Source organism: Bufo gargarizans, unplaced genomic scaffold (genome assembly GCF_014858855.1).
Source record: "Bufo gargarizans isolate SCDJY-AF-19 unplaced genomic scaffold, ASM1485885v1 original_scaffold_1617_pilon, whole genome shotgun sequence".
Lineage (NCBI taxonomy): Eukaryota > Metazoa > Chordata > Amphibia > Anura > Bufonidae > Bufo > Bufo gargarizans.
In genome coordinates this window covers 217,391-228,313 of record NW_025334436.1, presented here as the reverse complement: position 1 = coordinate 228,313, position 10,923 = coordinate 217,391, and the positions used below count along the sequence as shown (strand labels likewise).

The following is a 10,923-nucleotide window of genomic DNA, read 5'->3' as shown; positions in this document are numbered from 1 at the left end:
AGCAGGTTCTGGAAGGTTGAGTTCTCTTTGTGTCTCCCTCAAGGCCACTCTCTTCTTCCAGCTATGGGAGAAGTGGTCCACCAACTTCCTGCATATCCCAGTAGCCCTGCCAATACATTGGGCATGCTCACTATTCTTCATGGCATTTCCTGTGAAAGATAGGAGCACAACAACATCATAAAAAGTTATTCTCAACTTCTCAGGACAGCAGTTAGGCATAGAGTTTGGGTGTAGTTGTACCATACATTTAAGAATGTTAAATAGACGGTACAGCTACCCCAAACCCAATGAATAAATTGCTGCCCTGAGTCCTCCATACACAGTAGTATTAGGAAATACAAACAAGACAAAAAATGTACTTGCCAATGACCAGATGAAGTCTATGCCCAAAGCACTGAAATCTTGTCCACTGATTAAGCTCCACAGCTTTGACCATATTCGTTCCGTTGTCTGTTGTGATAGCGACCCGATGATCTTCACAGAGGTTCCATGCAGCCAACACCTCCTTCAAGCCCAAGGCTATGTTCTCTCCTGTGTGGTCATCAGGAAAATCGGATGTTTGCAGGCAACGGCTTTTCAGTTGAAACTCCTCATTGACAAAGTGAACAGTTAGACTAATATATGGTTCAGTTGTTCTGCTTGACCACAAGTCCGTAGTGGTGGAGAAGAATTTCACCCCAGCCATTTACTGTTGAACCGCATCACGGCGTTTGCTGTAGAGTTCGGGGGATCGCTGTTTGAGAGAAGTAGTTTCGTGAGGGCAGCAGATACCTCTTGTCCAGAGCGTGGATCAGCTTCTGAAATCCCACTTTGCTAACAGTGTATATGGGCATCATGTCTCTTGACAAGCATTGGGTTATGGCGTCAGTGATTTCTTTATGTCGCTGTGAAGACTTGGCATATGGCGTGACTTGGTAATGGTGCTCCGGCTTGCTCTTTGTTTTGTAGAGCCGCGGCCGCTCTGGGCTTTCAGTGTCCTGCGTTCTTCATACTTTTCTCTGTGCTGTTTTAGGTCCTGGTATAAATTTGTTGTGTTGCCACCTGACGTAGGACCTCTGACTTTGCAGGTTTTGCAGAGTTCCTCTTCTTGCTCAGTGCCGGTAGTATGGTTTTTAGGCAATAAATCAATTTCAGTGTCTGTCTCGCTGCAGCTGCGTCCGTCTTCACCCGGTCTTCACTTTGCAGCACACTGGAAAGTTCAACATGACATTATTAACTATTTAATTTCATGGTGTCATATTAACACAAATAAGACATTACAATCCATGATAGACCTGTTGAGAGGGGAAGAGCATAGCCCTAGAGCAATAGAGGAATTGGCGCAAATACCTGTTTCCTTGACAAATGTAGGTGAATAAATCTGTGCTTGTACTTTGTGAGTCTTCTCCAGTTTTCTTCCTCTTGTTTCGCCACCTAGAAAAAAAATAAAAACTGTCAAGATAATCCAAGCAAGTGTGTGAAGAACATCAGCCAATAACTCTGGCATTGGATTTGGATTGGTACCTTTTTGGTTTCCGAATGTAGGGGAACCACAATGACAAATCTGCTGTTGTACCGAGTCTCTTGGCTTCTCCGTCTTGTTTTGCCAGTGACACCTGGTAGAAAGAGGAAACACTGTTGTGACTGACTGTTTGTGAGCTAAGCAACACGGGGTGAGAAGAACCTAGCCCTGAATTGGTATTGGAACCAGTACCTTTCTCTTTGCCAAATGTAAGAAAGGGGACCACGTTGACAAATCTGAGGTTGGAGCGTCTCTTGGCTCTTCCGGTTCTCTTACTCTTGTGACACTGAAAAAAGTAGAAGCTGTCAAGATCTCAGGCAGCCAAGTAACAGGACGAGAAGAATCTCGCAGTCTCCCCCCCCCCCCCCACACACAGCACACAATATGCCCAGCACTTTCCCCCCAATATGCCAGGCCAGACAGTCCCACCCCCTCATATTCCCATGCCAGTTCCCCCCCCCTCATATGCCAGCAAGGTCACCCCTCTCATAATGCCACTGATGCCAGGCCAGCAAGGTCCCCCCCTCATATGCCAGCCAGGTCCCCCCCCCTCATATTGCCTTGCCAGTCCCCCCCCCCTCATATGCCAGCAAGGTCACCCCCCTCATAATGCCACTAATGCCAGCAAGGTCCCCCTCATATGCCAGCCAGGTCTCCCCCCCTCATATTGCCATGCCAGTTCCCCCCCCTCATATGCCATCAAGGTCACCCCCCTCATAATGCCACTGATGCCAGGCCAGCAAGGTCCCCCCCTCATATGCCAGCCAGGTCCCCCCCTCATATTGCCTTGCCAGTCCCCTCCCCTCATATGCCAGCAAGGTCACCCCCCTCATAATGCGACTAATGCCAGCAAGGTCAACCCCCTGATATGCCAGCCAGGTCCCCCCCTCATATTGCCATGCCAGTTCCCCCCCTCATATGCCAGCAAGGTCACCCCACTCATATGCCAGCCAGGTTCCCCCTCATATGCCAGCCAGGTCCCCCCCCATCATATTGCCATGCCAGTCCCCCCCTCATATGCCAGCAAGGTCACCCCCCCTCATATGCCAGCCAGGCCCCCCCCCTCATATGCTAGCAAGGTCACCCCCCCCATATGCCAGCCAGCCCCCCCCCTCATATGCCAGCCTGGTCCCCCCCCATCATATTGCCATGCCAGTCCCCCCCCCCCCTCACATGCCAGCAAGGTCACCCCCCCTCATATGCCAGCCAGGACCCCCCCTCATATGCTAGCAAGGTCACCCCCCCTCATATGCCAGCCAGCCCCCCCCCCCTCATATGCCAGCCTGGTCCCCCCCCCATCATATTGCCATGCCAGTCCCCCCCCCTCATATGCCAGCAAGGTCACCCCCCCTCATATGCCAGCCAGGCCCCCCCCTCATATGCTAGCAAGGTCACCCCCCCATATGCCAGCCAGGTCACCCCCCCTAATATGCCAGCCAGGCCCCTCCCCCCCATATGCCAGCAAGGTCACTCATTTCATTTCCAATCCCCTCCATTTCATGTTCATTGACTAAACATGAAATGGAGGGGACTGGATATGAAATGAGAAGTGACCTAAATCACTTCCTCATTGAATGTACCGTATCCGTGACCGTGCTGCCGCGTTGTGATTTCTTCGGCTCCAGCGCTGTCCTTCCTCTCCCTGTTCTGCGGTGCCCTGTTAGCTTGAGCCGGGAGGGGCTCACGTACGCCGCCACCGCCAATCAGGTTGGGGTAGCGCAGTCAGGTGGACTGCTGCTCCAATCATCACCGCCGCCAACCACAGCCGCTTGTTCGTGCCACCGGAGCCCAAGGCGAAATCACAGGTGTCCATGCCGCCGCCGCCATAGAACACGATGCTGCTGCCGCCGCCATAGGACACCATGCTGCCGCCGCCATAGGACACCATGCTGCCGCCGCCATAGGACACCATGCTGCCGCCGCCATAGGACACCATGCTGCCGCGATAGGACACCATGCCGCTGACCAATCACCCAGGTAAAATAATCGCACCATTTTTGGGTCGGCCAAATCGCCATATCGCAATCGGCGATTATGGCGATATGATATCTTTTGCGATATATAGTGCAGGCCTAATTCTGAGCCGAGTAATAGACTGAACTGTACCTGAGCTTCTTGTGGCCCCCATTAGTGATTGTTGGTGGAGCTGAAATTGGGGGATCCTACTTCTCAAGTTGTGCAACATTCTTAAAAATATACCTGTCACAAGGACTCAAACATGGCGTGTCTGACAGGTTGTCATATCGGGACTCTTGGCAACGGCTGCAGACCCAGGGATTGTGCTCCTTCCTGCAGATACCAGGACTCAAACGTAGCGGAGCAGGGCATCTTGTAAATTAGTTTAGTTAGTTAGGCCACCACCTTGTCACACCAAGGACTGTCCCTTGGGACTCTTATTATTATCCCCTTGGTAGCTAGAATTTTAGTCTAGGAATTGTTTTGTGATGTTTGTCCTTAACCCTTTTCTCTCCACAGTATTGGAAGGGAGCCAGTTTGATCTTCGTTTTTGGGCATCTATTGCCAGGCAACCAGAGGAGGACTCTAAGCACAAGCCAAGGGCGGCATGGCTTTCAACAAGGGGGTGTGCAATACCTCAGATAGGTTCTCTGCAATTGTTTATTATATATTGTAATGTCGTTAAGCTATGTATGTGCCAGATGTTTCAGAATGATAAGGTATGATTGGCATTCCAAATGAAACGTACCATTCCATTCCTCCCCTCTTGGTGGGAATGGGATGGTTCTACTTTCTGCCAGGAGGGGGAGTTCTAGAGAGTTAGCTGAGCAAGTCTGGAGTGAGGGAGCAAATTCATCTGCTCCTGCTCCAAGAGCCGTGGGAGTACGAAGACAGCTTGTCTGTGAGGACCACTGCAGGTAGACTGCAGGGTCCCAGGCCTCCAGAAGATCTTTAAGCTACAATGTTTACAGTCAGCAGATTGATCAGCACAACAGCTATACAGGCTTTAGTGTAGGTGAGGGATAACAAGTTAAGACGCCTATCACGAGTTCAGGACAGGCACATTCGAAAGCCTATATTATACAAGTGGACACCTATAGTCACAAGTGCTGGGTTATTGCTGTTAGCAAGGGATTAAGAGTGAAGGACTACCCTAGAGTGCTATTATCTGCCATCTTGCCTGCCGTCATACCTTATGGTCTGGGAATAGAGAGATCACACCTTGTACAGACGACAGCTGGATGGGCTGTAACTCATCCTCTACCTGATCCTTTCCCACTATCTTTCACTGTATTAAACTACAGGGAGTGATGGCCTGAGGGAGTACACCGTACTCATAACACATCTCATAGGGGCAACTACCACTCCCATCTTCTGCACCAGTTGCTCAGGGACTCTCGGCACATGTCTCTCCTGCCTATGTCTATATTTTCACTTCCTTCCCTGTGTCTCTCCTGCTTTCTTCTGGGTTTCCAGGTCTCTCCTGCCTTCCTCCCTGTTTCTCCTTATTTTCTCTGTTTTCCCTTGCCTTCCTCTGTGTCTCTCTTGCCTTCCTCTGTATCTCTCCTGCTTTTCTCTGGGTTTTCCCTGCCTTCCTCCTTGTCTCTCCTGTTTCACTGTGTCTCTCCTGCCTTCTCCTGCGTCTCCCCTACCCTCTTCCATGTCTGTCCTGCCTTTCTCTGTGTCTCTTCTACTTTCTTCAGCATCTCCTCTACCTTCTTCCATGTGTCTCTTGTTTTTCTCCATGTCTCTCCTACTTTCTTTGGCCCTATCTTATATGAAGGATGGCCTTATGCCTATCCCATGCATGCTTAACCTCCTCCACTGTATTTGCAGCTACCACTTCTGCAGGAAGGCTATTCCATGCATCCACTACTCTCTCAGTAAAGTAATACTTCCTTATATTACTGTTAACCCTTTGACCCTCTAATGTAACACTATGTCCTCTTGTAGCAGTTTTCCTTCTTGTAAATCTTCTCTCCTCTTTTCCCTTGTTGATTCCCTTTATGTATTTAGCAGTCTCTCTCATCTCCCCTCTGTCTCGTCTTTCTTCCAAGCTCTACATGTTAAGGTCTTTTCATCTTTCCTGGTAAGTTTTATCCTGCAATCCATGTACTAGTTTAGTAGCTCTTCTCTGAACTCTCTCCAAAGTATCAGTATCCTTCTGGAGATATGGTCTCCAGTACTGCGCACAATACTCCAGATGAGGTCTCACCAGTGCTCTGTAGAGCGGCATGAGCGCCTCCCTATGTCTACTGGTAATGCCTCTTCCTATACATCCCAGCATTCTGCTAGCATCTCCTGCTGCTCTATGACATGGTCTGCCTACCTTTAAGTCTTCTGAAATAATGACCCCTAAATCCCTTTCCTCAGATACTGAGGTCAGGACTGTATCACTGATTGTATATTCTGCTCTGGGGTTTTTACGCCCCGGGTGCATTATCTTGCACTTATCAACATTAAATTTTAGTTGCCAGATTTTTGACCATTCCTCTAGTTTTCCCAAATCCTTTTCCATTTGGTGTATCCCTCCAGGAACATCAACCCTGTTACACATCTTTGTATCATCAGCAAAAAGACCCACCTTACCATCGAGGCCTTCTGCAATGTCGCTGATAAAGCTATTAAACAATATGGGTCCCAGAACAGATCCCTGAGGTCCCCACTGGTAACAAGACCGTGGTCTGAATATACTCCATTGACTACAACCCTCTGTTGCCTGTCCCTCAGCCACTGCCTAATCCATTCAACAATATGGGAGTCCAAGCCCAATGACTGCACTTTATTGATAAGCCTTCTATGTGGGACAGTATCAAAAGCCTTACTGAAGTCTAGATAAGCGATGTCTACTGCACCTCCGCCATCTATTATTTTAGTCACCCAATCAAAAAAATCTATAAGATTAGTCTGACATGATCTCCCTGAAGTAAACCCATGCTGCTGTCCTTCATCTTTCAGTCCATGGGATTTTAGATGTTCCACAATCCTCTCCTTAAGTATGGTTTCCATTAGTTTCCCCACTATTGATGTCAGGCTTACTGGCCTATAGTTGCCCGATTCCTCCCTACTACCTTTCTTGTGAATGGGCACAACATTTGCTAATTTCCAATCTTCTGGGACGACTCCTGTTGCCAGTGATTGGTTAAATAAATCTGGTAATGGTTTTGCTAGTTCCCCGCTGAGCTCTTTTAATAGCTTTGGGTGTATCCCATCAGGCCCCTGTGACTTATTTGTAGTAATTTTAGACAGCTGACTTAGAACCTCTTCCTCTGTAAAGACACATGCATCAAAAGATTCATTAGTCTTCTTTCCTAACTGAGGTCCTTCTCCTTCATTTTCCTTTGTAAAAACTGAACAGAAGTGTTTCTCCTTTATCTGTGTCTCCCCTACCTTCTTCCATGTCTCTCCTGATTTTCCCTATTTTCCCTGCCTTCCTTAATGCCTTCCTCTGCATCTCCCCTAACTTCTCCCATCTCAATCTTGCTCTGCTCTGTCTCTCCTGCTTTCTTCTGTCTCTACTGCCTTCCTCTGAGTCTCTCCTGCCTTACTCTGTGTCTCTCCTGCCTTGCTCTGTCTATATCCTTCCTTCCTCTGTGTCTCTCCTACCTTCCTCTGTCTCTCTACTACCTTCCTCTGTGTCTCACCTGCCTTCCTGTGTCTTTACTGCCTTCCTCTATGTCTCTCCTGCCTTCCTCTGTGTCTCTCCTGCCTTCCTCTGTCTCGCGACTACCTTCCTCTGTGTCTTCCCTGCCTTCCTCTGTCTCTCTACTACCTTCCTCTGTGTCTTCCCTGCCTTCCTCTGTGTATTTCCTGCCTTCCTCTGTCTCTCCTGCCTTCCTCTGTCTCTCCCTCTTGCTTTCCTCTGTCTCTCTACTGCCTTCCTCTGTGTCTTTCCTGCCTTCCTCTGTCTCTCTACTACCTTCCTCTGTGTCTTCCCTGCCTTCCTCTGTGTCTTTCCTGCCTTCCTCTGTGTCTTTCTTGCTTTCCTGTGTCTTTCCTGCCTTCCTCTGTCTCTCTACTACCTTCCTCTGTGTCTTTCCTGCCTTCCTATGTGTCTCTCCTGCCTTCCTCTGTGTCTTTCTTGCTTTCCTCTGTCTCTACTGCCTTCCTCTGTCTCTCTCTCTTGCTTTCCTCTGTCTCTCTACTACCTTCCTCTGTGTCTCTCCTGCCTTCCTCTGTCTCTCGCCTGCCTTCCTCTGTGTCTCCCCTGCCTTCCTCTGTCTCGCTACTACCTTCCTCTGTGTCTTCCCTGCCTTCCTCTGTCTCTCTACTACCTTCCTCTGTGTCTCTCCTTCCTCCCTCTATCTCGCTACTACCTTCCTCTGTGTCTTCCCTGCCTTCCTCTGTCTCTCTACTACCTTCCTCTGTGTCTTCCCTGCCTTCCTCTGTCGCTCTACTACCTTCGTCTGTGTCTCTCCTGCCTTCCTCTGTGTCTTTACTGCCTTCCTCTGTGTCTCTCCTGCCTTCCTCTGTGTCTCTCCTGCCTTCCTCTGTCTCGCTACTACCTTCCTCTGTGTCTTCACTGCCTTCCTCTGTCTCTCTACTACCTCCCTCTGTCTCTCTACTGCCTTCCTCTGTCTCTCTACTACCTTCCTCTGTGTCTCTCCTGCCTCCCTCTGTGTCTTTCTTGCTTTCCTCTGTCTCTACTGCCTTCCTCTGTCTCTCTTGCTTTCCTCTGTCTCTCTACTGCCTTTCTCTGTGTCTTTCCTGCCTTCCTCTGATTCTCTCTACTACCTTCCTCTGTGTCTTTCCTGCCTTCCTCTGTCTCTCTACTACCTTCCTCTGTGTCTTTCCTGCCTTCCTCTGTGTCTTTCCTGCCTTCATCTGTCTCTCTAATACCTTCCTCTGTGTCTTTACTGCCTTCCTCTGTGTCTTTACTGCCTTCCTCTGTGTCTTTCCTGCCTTCCTATGCGTCTTTCCTGCCTTCCTCTGTGTCTTTCCTGCCTTCCTCTGTCTCTCTACTACCTTCCTCTGTGTCTTCCCTGCCTTCCTCTGTGTATTTCCTGCCTTCCTCTGTCTCTCCTGCCTTCCTCTGTCTCTCCCTCTTGCTTTCCTCTGTCTCTCTACTGCCTTCCTCTGTGTCTTTCCTGCCTTCCTCTGTCTCTCTACTACCTTCCTCTGTGTCTTCCCTGCCTTCCTCTGTGTCTTTCCTGCCTTCCTCTGTGTCTTTCTTGCTTTCCTGTGTCTTTCCTGCCTTCCTCTGTCTCTCTACTACCTTCCTCTGTGTCTTTCCTGCCTTCCTATGTGTCTCTCCTGCCTTCCTCTGTGTCTTTCTTGCTTTCCTCTGTCTCTACTGCCTTCCTCTGTCTCTCTCTCTTGCTTTCCTCTGTCTCTCTACTACCTTCCTCTGTGTCTCTCCTGCCTTCCTCTGTCTCTCGCCTGCCTTCCTCTGTGTCTCCCCTGCCTTCCTCTGTCTCGCTACTACCTTCCTCTGTGTCTTCCCTGCCTTCCTCTGTCTCTCTACTACCTTCCTCTGTGTCTCTCCTTCCTCCCTCTATCTCGCTACTACCTTCCTCTGTGTCTTCCCTGCCTTCCTCTGTCTCTCTACTACCTTCCTCTGTGTCTTCCCTGCCTTCCTCTGTCGCTCTACTACCTTCGTCTGTGTCTCTCCTGCCTTCCTCTGTGTCTTTACTGCCTTCCTCTGTGTCTCTCCTGCCTTCCCTCTGTGTCTCTCCTGCCTTCCTCTGTCTCGCTACTACCTTCCTCTGTGTCTTCACTGCCTTCCTCTGTCTCTCTACTACCTCCCTCTGTCTCTCTACTGCCTTCCTCTGTCTCTCTACTACCTTCCTCTGTGTCTCTCCTGCCTCCCTCTGTGTCTTTCTTGCTTTCCTCTGTCTCTACTGCCTTCCTCTGTCTCTCTTGCTTTCCTCTGTCTCTCTACTGCCTTTCTCTGTGTCTTTCCTGCCTTCCTCTGATTCTCTCTACTACCTTCCTCTGTGTCTTTCCTGCCTTCCTCTGTCTCTCTACTACCTTCCTCTGTGTCTTTCCTGCCTTCCTCTGTGTCTTTCCTGCCTTCATCTGTCTCTCTAATACCTTCCTCTGTGTCTTTACTGCCTTCCTCTGTGTCTTTACTGCCTTCCTCTGTGTCTTTCCTGCCTTCCTATGCGTCTTTCCTGCCTTCCTCTGTGTCTTTCCTGCCTTCCTCTGTCTCTCTACTACCTTCCTCTGTGTCTTTCCTGCCTTCCTCTGTCTCTCTACTACCTTCCTCTTTGTCTTTCCTGCCTTCCTCTGTGTCTTTCCTGCCTTCCTCTGTCTCTCTACTACCTTCCTCTGTGTCTTTCCTGCCTTCCTCTGTGTCTCTCCTGCCTTCCCCTGTGTCTCTCCTTCCTCCCTCTATCTCGCTACTACCTTCCTCTGTGTCTTCCCTGCCTTCCTCTGTCTCTCTACTACCTTCCTCTGTGTCTTCCCTGCCTTCCTCTGTCTCTCTACTACCTTCCTCTGTGTCTTTACTGCCTTCCTCTGTGTCTCTCCTGCCTTCCTCTGTGTCTCTCCTACCTTCCTCTGTCTCACTACTACCTTCCTCTGTGTCTTCCCTGCCTTCCTCTGTCTCTCTACTACCTCCCTCTGTCTCTCTACTGCCTTCCTCTGTCTCTCTACTACCTTCCTCTGTGTCTCTCCTGCCTCCCTCTGTGTCTTTCTTGCTTTCCTCTGTCTCTACTGCCTTCCTCTGTCTCTCTCTCTCTCTCTGGCTTTCCTCTGTCTCTCTACTGCCTTTCTCTGTGTCTTTCCTGCCTTCCTCTGATTCTCTCTACTACCTTCCTCTGTGTCTTTCCTGCCTTCGTCTGTCTCTCTACTACCTTCCTCTGTGTCTTTCCTGCCTTCCTCTGTGTCTTTCCTGCCTTTGTCTGTCTCTCTACTACCTTCCTCTGTGTCTTTACTGCCTTCCTCTGTGTCTTTCCTGCCTTACTCTGTCTCTCTACTACATTACTCTGTGTCTTTCCTGCCTTCCTCTGTGTCTTTCCTGCCTTCCTCTGTCTCTCTACTACCTTCCTCTGTGTCTTTCCTGCCTTCCTCTGTCTCTCTACTAACTTCCTCTGTGTCTTTCCTGCCTTCATCTGTGTCTTTCCTGACTTCCTCTGTCTACTACCTTCCTCTGTGTCTTTCCTGCCTTCCTCTGTCTCTCTACTACCTTCCTCTGTGTCTGTCCTGCCTTCCTCTGTCTCTCTACTACCTTCCTCTGTGTCTTTCCTGCCTTCCTCTGTGTCTTTCCTGCCTTCCTCTGTCTCTCAACTACCTTCCTCTGTCTTTCCTGCCTTCCTCTGTGTCTTTCCTGCCTTCCTCTGTCTCTCTACTACCTTCCTCTGTGTCTTTCCTGCCTTCCTCTGTCTCTCTACTACCTTCCTCTGTGTCTCTCCTGCCTCCATCTGTGTCTTTCTTGCTTTCCTCTGTCTCTACTGCCTTCCTCTTTCTCTCTCTCTCTTGCTTTTCTCTGTCTCTCTACTGCCTATCTCTGTGTCTTTCCTGCC

At 49.6% G+C, this 10,923-nt stretch overlaps 1 long non-coding RNA gene across 1 annotated transcript; it reads right to left on the bottom strand.

The window, feature by feature from the left end:
• Positions 1-375: 375 nt before the first annotated feature.
• On the bottom strand, positions 376-1,803 carry LOC122923436. The gene is made up of 4 exons (XR_006387293.1): positions 1,694-1,803; positions 1,504-1,595; positions 1,330-1,413; positions 376-1,189 (listed from the first exon to the last, which is right to left on the bottom strand). It is a non-coding gene; the product is annotated as an uncharacterized LOC122923436 (long non-coding RNA).
• Positions 1,804-10,923: the final 9,120 nt, after the last annotated feature.